Consider the following 14515-nt stretch of genomic DNA (forward strand, 5'->3'; position numbering starts at 1 on the left):
ATTCTAAAATTAGATATGGAATTTATAAATAAACACACTAATAAAATCATTTAAAGATAAATAATTAGTGAAATATTGATTTCTCAATTTTATAAAGTCCTAAAAATAATTATTGAAATTATAAAATTATAAAACAAATTTTAGAGACAATCCAAATATTTATGGAATTAAAACTGTAATAAAATTACTTTTACAAATGATAACAAAACCACATATCTCGATAATAAATCACCAAAAATCCATACCATATATCAATAGATCACAGATAATTAATAAAAATCTACACACTGCTGCCAAAAATCAATACACGCATTTTATTTAATTATTTATTCAATTACTGCATTTTTAAATATTGAAAATAAAAAGAAAATACACGAGTCGTTATATCATTTCCCAAGTAGACTCTTCTACTCGAGGATTTCTCCACAAGACCTTTACTATGGGGATTGACTTATTCCTAAGGACTCGCTCTTTGCGGTCTAAGATTTGAATCGGTTGTTTCACATAAGATAAGTCTGACTGAAGTTCAATTGGTTCATATTCTATGACTTGATTCGAATCAGGAACATAGGGCTTCAACATGGATACGTGGAACACATTGTAAATGTGTTGCCACTGCGGTGGTAATGCTAACTCATAGGCAACCTTCCCTACTTTTTTCAAAACCTCAAATGGTCCTATAAATCTGGGGATAAGTTTTCCTTTCTGACCAAATCGCACTAACCCTTTCCAAGGTGATACCTTTAGTAACACCAGAGCTCCTATCTTGAAGTTCATATCTTTCCTATGCAAATCTGCATTCTTTCTCTTTCTATCTTGGGCTGCTTCTAACCTTTTTCGAATCAATACTATTGCATCTCTGGTTTGCTGAACCAACTCGGGACCCAATACTTTCTTCTCTCCTACTGCATCCCAATACAACGGTGATCTACACTTGCGTCCATACAAAGCTTCGTAAGGCGGCATTCCAATACTGGCATGGTAGCTGTTGTTGTACGAGAACTCAATCAAAGGTAAGTGTTCATCCCAATTACCCTTAAAATCCAAAACACAAACTCTCAACATATCCTCTATGGTCTGAATCATTCTTTCACTTTGGTAGTCTGTCTGAGGATGATAAGCGGTGCTCATATTCAACTTTGTTCCTAGGCACTCTTGGACTTTAGTCCAAAACCTGGAATTAAATCTCGGGTCTCGATCTGACACTATAGACACAGGCACTCCATGTTTGGTAACTATCTCATCCAAATATAACTTAACTAACTTTTCCAAAGAATACATTTCATTAATCGGAAGACAATGCGCTGACTTGGTCAATATATCAATGATTACCCAAATAACATTGTAATTTGCTCTCGTCCTTGGCAATTCCACTACGAAATCCATAGCAATCTCTTCCCACTTCCATTGGGGAATCTCCAAAGGTTGTAACAATCCACTTGGTCGTTGATGTTCCGCTTTCACCGTTTCACACACGTAACACTTGCTAACCCAATTGGCAATATCCTTCTTCATTCCTGGGCACCAAAAGTTTCTCTTCAAGTCTTGGTACATCTTAGTGCTACCAGGGTGGATAGAAAACCTAGAGTTGTACGCTTCATGTAATACTTCATTCTTTAGTTCCGTTACATTAGGAATCCAAACTCTGGATGAAAATTTATACAAACCTTGGTTATCCTTTTGAGTACACAACTCTTCTCCCGTCAAAGCATCCATCACTTGTTCCATAACTCCTTCTTGACAACTTTTGATCTTCTCCATCAATGCTGGCTGGAAGGTAACTTCATATAGTTGCTCATGGCTCTCACTTGGTACTCGAACCTCAATCTCCATCCTTTCCAAGTCTCGTGCTAGTTCGTTCGCAATCCGAACCATATTCAACTTCTTTTTTCTGCTCAAGGCATCAGCCACCATATTGGGTTTACCTGGGTGGTATTTAATCGAACAATCGTAGTCCTTAATCAATTCCAACCACCTCCTATGTCTCATGTTCAAATCCTTTTGCATGAAGATATACTTCAGGCTCTTATGATCCGTATAAATATCGCACTTCTCTCCATACAAGTAATGACGCCATAACTTCAGAGCAAACACTATAGCTGCCAACTCAAGATCATGAACTGGATATTTTTGCTCGTGAGGCTTTAGTTGTCTGGAGGCATTGGCGATAAATTTGTCATGTTGCATCAATAGACAACCCAATCCTTTCAAAGAAGTGTCGCTATAAATCACAAAGTTTCCCGTCTCATCTGGCAATGCTAATACTGGAGCTGTCACTAACCTTCTTTTCAATTCCTGGAAACTTTCTTCACACTTTTATGTCCAAATGAACTTCTCATTCTTCCTGGTTAGCTTGGTTAATGGGGAGGCAATCTTAGAGAAATCCTTTACGAATCTTCGATAGTATCCAGCTAATCCAAGAAAACTTCTTATTTCTGTCGGAGTCTTCGGTTACTTCCACTTTGATACAGCTTCAATCTTTACTGGGTCTACTTTGATACCTTCCTTACTCACTACATGTCCAAGAAACTGTACCTCTGTCAACCAAAACTCACACTTGGAGAACTTTGCATACAATTGCTTTTCTCTCAACTTCTGAAGGGCAATTCGTAGATGCATTACGTGGTCTTATGGAGTCTTTGAATATATGAGGATGTCATCAATAAATACAATAAAAAACTTATCCAGATACTCCTTACACACCCTATTCATTGGATCCATAAAATCCCCTGGCGCATTTGTCAATCCAAACAACATCACTAAGAACTCATAATGGCCATACCTTGTTCGGAATGCAGTCTTGGGTATATCTTCATACTTTATCTTCAGTTGGTGATAGCCAGATCTTAAATCAATCTTTGAGAAATAACATGCCCCTTAAGCTGATCAAACAAATCATCGATACGTGGCAAAGGATACATGTTCTTTATTGTCAACTTGTTCAGTTCTTTGTAGTCAATGCACAACATCATACTTCCATCCTTCTTCTTTACGAACAATACCGGAGCACCCCACGGAGAAACACTGGGTCGAATAACTCCCTTATCCAATAATTCCTGAAGTTGCTTAGCCAATTCTTTCATTTCTAGTGGAGCCATCCTATATGGAGCTTTGGAAACTGGTTCAGCTCCAGGTATCAAATCAATAGAGAACTCTATTTCTTGATCAAGTGGTCGTCCTGGTAATTCTTCTGGAAAGACATCAGGGAATTCTCTCACTATGGGAATCTCATCCAAAGTAGGGGCCTCTTTCTTCGTATCCACCACATCAGCCAAATACGCCTCACACCTTTGCCACAACAATCTTTTTGCTTGCATTACTGAAATGAACTTCTTATCTTGTCTCTGTCCTTGATAACTGATCCTTTTATTATCTATAGTATACATAACAACCCTCATTTTCTTACAGTCAATATTTGCCTTATATAGAGAAAACCAATCCATGCCTAAAATAACATCAAAGTCTCCTAATTCAAAGGGTATAAGGTCGACAGGGAAAATATATCCTGAAATCTCTATGGAATAATTAGGACAAAATTGGCTTACAGGCACTTTATCTTTATTAGCCACTTCTATGGTCAACGGCTCATCTAAGTCTTCCAACATCAATTGCATTTTATTCACATAATTCACAGATATAAAAGATTTGGACGCTCCCGAATCAAACAAAACGTTAACAGGTACAGAATTAAGAGAAAGCGTACCTGCAACCACATCGAAATCATGAGTTGGAGATTTTTTGGTCATCTTAAAGGTTCTAGCTCTAGCAGTATTGGTTGCTGGTCCTTGGGACATGCTCCTTCCAACACTGCCTTTGGTCACCGACTTGCAATTCCTAGCAATATGCCCCACTTTATCGCAACTAAAGCAGGTTACTCCTTGAGTTTCAGACTTGCACTCCGTGGAATAATGAAACAGTTGATATTTTCTCGGCACTGACCACTATGCTTCTTCCCACATGTCTTACAATCATTCACCGGCTTGCTAACCATTGTCGGGGTAGAGTTAACTGAAGTGGTATTGGGTTTAGCCTGAGGGAAATTCTTTCTCCGGAACTTCTTATTCTTATTCTTTCCAAACCAATGCTGGAACTTCTGACTTTCTATACCTGATTCTGACCTAGCAGGTCCACTATCAAACTTCCTTTTCTTCTCACCTTGCTCCTTTGCAGCCAACCTCTGGTCACTTTCTATCACTAAGGTAGCCCGGACTACCGAAGTATATGTCTTGAGTTGTAGAGCTACAACTCTACTCCTTATTTCTGGCTTCAACCCTTGTTGAAACCACTTCGCTCGTTGAGCTTCTGAACTCACATACTCTGGCGCTATACGGGCCAACTCCGTAAACTTTGCTTCATACTCCGTGACACTCCTGTCTCCTTGCTTCAATTCCAAAAATTCCATTTCCATCTAACTCTGGAGACAGTCTGGGAAGTACTTCTCCAAGAATAGTTCTGTAAATCTGGCCCATGGGACAAGACCTTCTCCTTCTAATGCTCGGGTAGATTCCCACCAATAATTCGAATCATTCTTCATAAAATAGCTAGCATAATCTGTCCTTAAATCTTCACTCACCTTGGTGAGTGCAAATGCCTTTTCCATCTCCCTCAACCATATCCTGGCAGCAACAGGATCCACCTCTCCTTTAAACTCTGGGGGCTTTACTGCCTGGAAAGACTTAAAACTAACACCCTGATTTGTACCCCTTATCTCATGCTGCTGCTGGATTTGCAGTTGTTTCTGTTGGATTTGCTGCTATTATTGTTGTATGACCTGCTGTTGCTGTTGTTGTTATTGTTGCAATTGTTGTTGCTACTGCTGGAATTGTTATTGTTGTTGGGCCAGCTGTGTAGACTGTTGACACAACAAATTCATCAATTCACTCATGGAGGGATCCCCAGCAGATCTGTTATTGGGTTGAGAATTCCTCTTTAGTGGCATCTCCTGAAACATAATAGTCTTAAATAAGAAAATGGATTGCTCCCAGCAGTTTATACATATGCATCAGGAGAGCGTTGCCACTAAGACAATATCCTCATCCTCAGTTTAATTGGATCCGTCCTGAGTGAATGATCATAATCTAGAAATGCGAGTAACAGTAGCAACAATAATAGTAACAACAATAATAACACACAAATATAAAAACTGAATAATGAAATAAAGCAGCTACAATACAGTATCCAACAGGAATCCAACTAGTACAACTGAAATCCAACTAAAAAGAAACCATCCAAATACACATCAAAACTGGCTGTCTTAGTAGCCTCCGCCTACTACAAACTATCACAACATAATATACATATATAAAGAAAACAACTACAGAACTCCTGAAAGCCAACTCTGAGCTCTATATCTCTCTGCTGCAATCCTGGTCTAACCACTACCACTGCCACCAATAGAACCTAGCTCAAACTCTAACCAGTTCACTAGGTCCTGATACTGCACAACCCTGAACTCTGAGCTAATGAAATGGTCAATGGATCTAGCCCTCTCAACAGCCATCCAGGTCAAGGATCGCACACGGGCCTGCACCTCAGGGCAAGGGGCAGGAATGCCCTAGAAAGGTGCAACGGGTATCTGATCAAGCTAAGCAGCCAACCCTGGGCTCTGCTCTCTGATAAAAGATATATTCACCGCTCGGTGAACATGTTAAGGGATCGGATAAGAAGTACCATTAGGGGGCACATGAGGAACTGGAGGTCTCGACGAGGAAGAATTGGGACCACAGCCGGGAGGAAAATCCCTAACAGCAGACACAAAGCTACGTTCCTAATGGGGATGAGCACTAGATCCAGGGATGTCTCTAGGTACAAAGGAAGGAACTGGTGGGGGAGGCATAGGGGTCTCCTCAGCAACAACATCCAGGGTCCTCTCGAAATCTGAGCTATCCGGGTCTGAGGGATTCTCCCGAGATGGAGAACTTGAAATCATAATAGGCCACTACCAGCAGAATAAATATACAGGAAAGATACAACCGGGTCAAGGCAATTCTATCAAAACATTTAATAGATGCCAGGGTAATGCCGTCGGAATCCTCAACTGGCTCTAAGGGTTTGCTCCTCTATATGAGTTGCTGACTCACACATTAAGACTCAATTCTATACCTATTCGGCACAATCCCTAACCTGGATCAGTGACTTGAACCTGTTGCTCTGATACCAACTGTAACAGCCTCAACCCCGGGGCAGGAGTTGACATCACTCAACACAATTACCAGAACTATAAACAACAAAATTATTATTAATATATACTAACTTGACCCTAAACCAAGATCCGATCCAGGTTCAAGTATGATTCAGGTTCACCTTATTACAAACCATTTATTCAAAAGTCTGACACACTCTAACTTTATTCAGCAACTCATCCAACCGCATGTGGCCTGATAAACACTACCTCTGAGGAGCCAGGTCCTGAAGGGGCGGGAACACGGGTCTTCCTGACTGGTCTTCTAGGAATCTGCGACATATATACATGACAGGTTGCAAGCGTGAGCATAATCGCCCAGCAGTACCAATATATGAATAACATGATAAAAACAGTAACGTAAACAATGGTAAGAATAGAGCTATAATCATGTGAACAACATCATATAATGAAAAACTGAAATAACTGGATATCACTGACTAGCATGCTTTAACAAACAACGTAGTAGTGTGTTGTGTAAGTACCAGAGTCCAATTTTAGCTTGTTATTCGCTTTTATAGAACCATTGTATCAATTATTCATACCCTTACGGGAATCACAAAGCCAAAGTAGATACGTAATGGATATGTGAAGATAGCTGATCAGGCTATCAATACCAGACGGCTCTAATTGCCATCCCATTTACATGTTCCGGAACTCAGAGACTAGCTAGGTCTCTGACCTGCTGGATTAATCGGTTATATAGTGCGCGCAACCGAATTAGCCTCTTACGCCACTTCAATAGGCCCCCTGGCCCCAATGTATCCCATATCTGACCGTTTTACCCAATTTTCCAAAATCACTTATAACTATCTCATTTCAAAACCATTCGTTTTAACAGCATACATATAAAATCCAGTTCACAAATCATTTCATTCAAGATAGGTACCTTTCGAAGTTACTTTTCCCAAAAATAGATTTAAAAAAAAGTGATTTATGACTACTGGGGATACGTAACTTAAAACATTTTTGTTCCATTACGAGATTAAAACATTAGCTACTCATACGTACTGAACCATAAAAGAATGGTCAGAGGTACTTGCCTTGTAACACTTTCAGAACTCTAAGTAGCTTTTACGCGGACTTCGAGACTGGTAAAACTTGATTGGGATCTACAATCATAGAATACCCTAATCAGTTATACCGACATGCTTGATATCCACAAACCCTAATAACCCAATCCGATAACCCGACTCGTATCCCTATTATTCACATAATCATGTAATCCGAACACAAATAGGGGTAACACGTATAATATAAATAAGTACATTTTAAAATAAATTTTTAGAAAATTTTGGCAGAAACTCCTTTGTTTATAAGCCTACCCGTCGATTACAATGAACGTCAACAATCACAACAATCCACAAGTTTCAATCCCACAATTTCGCAATTACTTACGTATTATTCCAATATACCATTTTATACGAATCATTATATTTATTTATAAAAAGTTAGGACTCAGAGCAACGTCATCACCGTCCACAGTTGACTCACCGAAGTTCATCGTCAACGGCAGTACAATTTATTGGTGCCCGATATAATACGGGTTCCCAAATAAATTATACCGATTAAAAATTATTTTCTTTTCCTACCACGAATATTTTATTTCATAAATGATACTCATTTATTTCCCTGCAGAAAATTAAATAAATAAAAAAATCAATTTCCAATAACCAAGCCCAACTGCATAAACAGGCCCAACAGTAAAGGCCCGAAAAAAAATCCGACCCAACTGCAAGCCCAAGAACAGGCAAAGGACATCCCAACGAACAGCCTAATAGCAACACAGAAACAGGGGAACAAGGAGGCACGCGGCCACGTGCCGCCTGAACCACACCACCAACAAACACACGCACATAGCATACACACAATACAACACACACATGCACATACAAATACACACATATATATAGATATATACATACAAACAAGCAACAAGACCACCAAGCTCACTGGAGAAACACGGCAGCGGCGAGATCGGAGCACGGGAAACTGAAGAGAGAGACGCCGGAAAAAAGAAAAGAAAGGACGGAAGAAAGAAACGGGAAGGGAGAGAGAGAGAGAGAGAGAGAGAGAGAGAGAGAGAGAGAAGTAAGGGAGAGAGAGAGAGAGAGCAACAGGAGAGAGTAAGAGAGATCGAGAGAGTGATGTTTACCCAAGGAAAATGAGTCACAATACTGCTATGCCAATTACAAGCCGCGTGTCCAATTGATAGGACATGTGTCTTGTTTTTCCCGACTACAAGCCCGAATACACGTTATTTTAACCTTCTAACGTGCCGTGATACGAATTATTTTTGATCGGAATAGAACCAAAATAGTTTTAAAACCTTATAAATATCCAGAAATAAATAAAAACATAATTTCAATATTTTAAAATAATTTTTGAAGTGCACTTTACACTCGTTTTTAACAATTAAACGAAACAACGCGCGGGTGAAAATAACCCCGAAAATTTTCAAAATAATTTTAAAATTCTCAGAATATTATAAACTTAATAAAATATAAGTTTCGTGATTTTTGAAGAATTCTGGAATTAGATATGAAATTTATAAATAAACACACTCAGAAAATCATTTGAAGATAAATAATTAGTGAAATATTGATTTCTCAATTTTATAAAGTCCTAAAAATAATTATTAAAATTATAAAATTATAAAACAAATTTTAGAGATAATCCAAATATTTATGAAATTAAAATTGTAATAAAATTACTTTTACAAGCGATAACAAAACCACATATCTCGATAATAAATCACCAAAAATCCATACCATATATCAATAGATCACAGATAATTAATAAAAATCTACACACTGCTGCCAAAAATCAATACACATATTTTATTTAATTATTTATTCAATTACTGCACTTTTAAATATTGAAAATAAAAAAAATACACGAGTCGTTATAAGAAGGATAATCAAAATCATCACCAGATGTAGGTGGAAGAGAATTGATTGCATCATTTTCCCTTAGCATAGAAGCTGTAGTGTGCACCAAGTATAGAGTCTTCTCAACATCCTCATTGCCCTGTTCAGCTAGAATCAGATATGCTGGAACAGGGTGAGTAAATGCCTCATCATCAAAAGTGACAGAATCTAGAACATCTTGATATTCTTGTTGAAATAGTTTCTCTTTATCTGCATCATTGACATCCATTAACTCACTTGCAATGGGATCTTCCCATTCTTCTATACATGCCTTTCTCTCATTTTCTCTATATTTTTGCATCAAGGGCCCCCTTGGCTACCCACCCTCGCACCCTCACCTTCACCATCTAAGGTTAGACTCCTCTCATTCACTTTTTCCATGCTGGAAGAAATAGCATGATGAATTTCACTATTTTCCTCTCCTTTTGCCTGAGAGCAACTCAGCTTCTCACTCAAGTCACTCCCTTCCCTCAATCCTAAGAGTGATTGAATAATTACTAAATCATCTATACTACTCACAAGTTTTGAAATTTCTAGTTGTGTAGAGACTTCCAACGGATGAGAGACATCCATTGAAATAGTAGTTGTGAGTATCAACGGATGACTGTTGTTAGGCATATCCATCGAAGGACAATCACTGATCAACGGATGAGAAATATCCGTTGAAGAGGTAAAACTGAAAGAGTTAGGAGTTGAAGCTACAGTTGAGTCTGTAGTGATTGATTTGAGATTTGTATGCACAGACTTTTCAGTAGTTTCAGAAAAAAGGGCAAGTGAGCCAATAAATCATCAATAAGATGATACTCACTTGCTTTAGATTTTGGCTCCTCTATGAGTTTCAAAGATGGAGAATCAGGAATTGATGTATTTATCATATCCACATCCAATGAGTTTGTGGGAGAATTGTGTGTGTGAGGTATTTCGATTGTGGGAGAATTTGGCCGTGACTCCACATTTATTGGATCCACATCAACATAAATTTGAGATGGTGCATTAACTGAGTCTTTGACTGTAGTTGGCACTATGTGCGCATCCTCTGACTCCCCAAAGTTTTTAATTTTTTCTTTCTAATGTAGGTTTGAGTTTGGCCTGAAGTGTCCCTAACCATTTTGTTTCGTGCTCTTGGAGATGAGCTATTTTTAATAGTTACGTCCTTTTGAGAGGATGCAACTAGCAGTGTGCTACTTTTGTTATTAATCACCACAGTTTGTTGGGAGACTGTGGTGTGGCTAGGCTGGGATTCACTAACCTCTCTAACCTTATCCTTAGGGCTTCTTTTATGTTCATCCTATCCCTCATATTTCTCACTATCCTTCACACTCCCCTCATGCATTGTGGTAGTTTTTAAAACTAGTTTCTTTTGAGAGGAACTAGAGTGTGGTTTCTTTAATTTGGATTTTGAAATTTTTGGTTTTGTGGCTTGGGTAGGCATCTGTTTGGTCACAGTCACAAATGTCATAGCACAGTTGAATGTACAGAAACTAGAGGTTGGGAAAGGGTTGTGACAGAAACAGTTACCTCACTTACCTGAGGTGCCTTCATGATTGGCAGATAGTTGAGAGGCACTTTACTATGAAGATTATTCCTGTTCAAATCAGCAAGTACCCTCTTTTCTTGGACCCAACAATCAAGCTTGTTTGTTGGGGTCTCAATCAAGAGGTCCTAAGAAACATGGTTTACTAGCATCATAGGGAACCTAGCATAGTACATGCTCTTTGACCTTTTCTTGATATCTCCTAATTTATTCCCTAATTCTATCATGACAGAGTTACTAAAATTGAAGTACTTGTCATTCAAAAGCATATAGAGCATGTTAATCATTGAATAAGTAACTGCATCAAAGTTGCTAATTTTACCAGAAAATGATTTTATAAAAGAATCACAGAGAAAGCTCCATTCTTTTCTAAGACCCATTCTCCTAATCTCACCTTGTTTGGTAGGATTGAGAGAATAACCCATAGACATAAGCATGGTGCTCACATCTGTCTGTGTGTGAAACATTAGTGTTGTTTTCAGGAAAAAGGAAGCAAGTTTGTATTTTATCACAATTAATACAATAATCATTACCTTTAAGAGAGAAGACAATGGTTTTATCCTTGGAGTTGTACTCAGCCGTAGTTCAGATCTGCTCCACAACTTCACAGTAGATTATTGGAGACTCAAGCATAGCATAACTTAGTTTGCAGTTGAGAATGAAGTCCATCATCTTGTGATAGTCCTCATAAGCAGCAATGTTCTTGTCCACCAGTGCCATGAAGTTGTTCTCCTCATAAACTAATCCAGACTGAGACGTAATCTTGACTACATTTGCCATTTTTGTGATTGAAAGCAGTTACAGAGAAAGAGGGTTTTGGAGATGAAGAGAGTAAAATTGCTTTGAAATAAAGAGAAAGATAAAAGATGAAATTAAAAGTAAAAGGGGGCTTTTATACTTTCTTAGAAATATATAAATAAAAATTACAAGTTAAAATAAAGTACCCAATGATATTTTCCAAAAATAGCCGTTTAAAAAGAAATAAACTGTACAAATTCTAAAGATTATCCATCAACATATACATATGTTAAGTGGCATTTATGTCCACTTATAATGCTTCGTAAAGCCTCGAATTGGTGTTTTGTACTCGAATTGTTTGTTTTTTTAATACATTTTTGTAGTGTTTTGTATTGCAGGGCATAGTTGATGGAAGGATGATATTTAGCATTGTTTTGGTGCTAAATTGATGTTAGGAAGGTGCCTCGTATGATTGCTTGTTGATCGCCATAAAAAACCAGCCAATAAAACAGAAGTTAGAAACTTTTCCAGTAGCTTAGCGTGCCCGCGCCGGATTTTCAGAAGTACAGCGCGCCTGCGCAAGGATAGCGCGCGGCCGCGCCAGGTCGATTCTGAAGATTCCTGATTCAAGTAGAAGATTGCTTTTCTGGACTTCTATTCTGAATGGGTTGTTATATAAAGACCTTTTAAAGACGTTTATAATAATGGAGACTAAGGAGAAGACGGTGAGAAGACCCAGGAGCATAAATACAATTAAGGTGAAGAGTATCTAGTTTATTCTTGTGATTCTTTATTTGAGTTATAATCTTGGATGCTAGTTTTCTTGTTTGCTGAACCTATTACTCTTGATAACGTACTTTGATTATTTATTCAGTTTATAAAGACCTAGTTTATTATACCATTCTTTCATCGGAACCTACGATGATGATTAGTTCGGTTATGAACTAATCATTATCGTGGGGTTCTAACGGATTTACTTATGGATTTCAATAGTTAATTTGTTTCGATATCTTAGTGTGTGGTGATTGTATGATATCCTAGTCTTGGTTGTGCTTATTCGTCTTATGAACATCACAAACTTATAAGATAACGTGTTAATCTCTATTGAAGCGAAAGTGAATATAGGGGTTTAGAACTTGCCATGCCAGCATAGGTTCATGTAATTTTTATGCATGATTTGTAGGTAATTTTAACCATCTTATTTTCCCTATGTAATCACGATAGATAACTTGCGCATTAAACCTTCGTGTTGTCAAATTCTAAAAACATATAGGGTCTCAACATAATTGGTGTCTATTCAGCTTCTATCTATTTTGTGGATGTCTGGTAGTAGGGTATTCGTACAATTAAAGTTGGCGTTTACTAGTTTCGTGTTGACTGATTAGTTGTCATCACCATTGCATGCTAAGGTTAAGAACAATGACTTTGAATGAAGTATTTAATGAAGTTAGAATCCCATGTCTGTCTCATATAAGTAATTCAACCTCAATTCTCTTAGTTATTTGCATGTTAGTTAATATCTTAGTTATAATTAATCTCAATTTGTTATTCGTCTTATCATTAAATAATAACCATACCATCATTCCATAAGTACATTAATTGAAATTAACCTAAACCAGTCTCTGTGGGAATGAACTAGAAAGAATTCTATATTACTTGTGAATGCGTATACTTGCGTGAATATTAGCGCGTGTTTTCGTCCTAACAAGTTTTTGGCGCCACTGCCGGGGACTCGGTGTTCATTTTTAGTTTATGTGCTTGTCATCAGTGGTCGTTAAAGTTCACTGACTCGGATATTTTACTTACTTGGGTACTTGTTGTGTTTCAGGTAGTCTAGAGAGCATGTATGCTAACACGTTCTCGATCTCGCAAGAGAACACTGGATAAAGTGGAGGAAGTATTTGAAGAAGTTTTTGTTGAGGAAAAAGTTTAAGAAGAAGCTCTAATCATAATGGGAGAACCAATTGCAAATCCGAAGGCTTTGATGGACTATTCTCAGCCAAAGATCAATGATATTCAGTATAGCATTATCAGGCCAGCCATCGCGCCTAACACCTTTGAAATCAAGTCGAGCACGATTCAGATGATACAGAATTTAGTTCAGTTTGGGGGTTCTCCTATAGAAGATACCAACATGCACATTAGAGATTTCATTGAGATCTGTGACACTTTTAAGTTCAATGGAGTTTCTGAAGATGCTATTAAGTTGAGGCTTTTCCCATTCTCTCTGAGGGATAAAGCTAAGTGTTGGTTGCATTCTCTACCACCAGGTTCTATCACCAAATGGGAGGATCTTGCTCAAAAGTTTCTAACTAAATTCTTCCCTATGGCGAAGACAGCTACAATCAGAAATGCACTTACTTAATTTGCTAAGCAATCTGAAGAATCTTTGTGTGAGGCTTGGGATCACTAAAAGGAGATGCTTAGGAAGTGTCCTCATCATGGGATGCCTGACTGGATGATCATTAACTACTTTTATAATCGGTTGGGTGCAATTTCTAGACCCATGCTTGATGCAGCAGGAGGAGCCTTATAGGCTAAAAGCTACGATGAAGCTTATGAATTGATTGAACTGATGGCTGCTAATGAATACCAGAACCTAACTCAGAGAATGCCTCATGGCAAGGTAGAAGGAATTCTGGAAGTGGATACAGCTACTGCTATAGCTGCTCAACTTCAGGCTCTAACGATGAAGGTGGATTCTTTGGCTAATTATGGAGTTAATCAAATCACTAGTGTTTGTGAACTTTGTGCTGGTGCGCATGAGACGAAGCAGTGTGCTATTTCTAGTGAATCAGCTCAGTTCGTGAGCAACTTTCAGAGGTCACAACAACCAGTTCCAGCCACCTATCATCCTAACAACCGTAATCATCCTAACTTCAGCTGGAGCAACACTCAGAATGCGGTGCAACAGCCTTATCAGCAGTACAACCCTCCTGGTTTTCAACAATCGTAATATGCACCAAGACAGCAACTCCAACTTCAACAAGCTAATGAAAAGTCTGAATTGGAAGAGTCGAGGCTCATGTGCAAGAGCCAAGTAGTGTCTATTAAGACCTTGGAGAATCAAATTGGGAAGATTACCAATGCCTTGCTGAATCGATAACCTGGTACACTCCCTAGTGACAAAGA

General features: G+C 38.2%; 1 non-coding gene across 1 annotated transcript; it reads right to left on the reverse strand.

The window, feature by feature from the left end:
• Positions 1-13724: 13724 nt before the first annotated feature.
• Positions 13725-13831, reverse strand: LOC141710188 (small nucleolar RNA R71). Its single transcript, XR_012570720.1, has one exon. It is a non-coding gene; the product is annotated as a small nucleolar RNA R71 (small nucleolar RNA).
• Positions 13832-14515: the final 684 nt, after the last annotated feature.

Source organism: Apium graveolens, chromosome 2 (genome assembly GCF_009905375.1).
Source record: "Apium graveolens cultivar Ventura chromosome 2, ASM990537v1, whole genome shotgun sequence".
Taxonomy (NCBI): Eukaryota; Viridiplantae; Streptophyta; class Magnoliopsida; order Apiales; family Apiaceae; genus Apium; species Apium graveolens.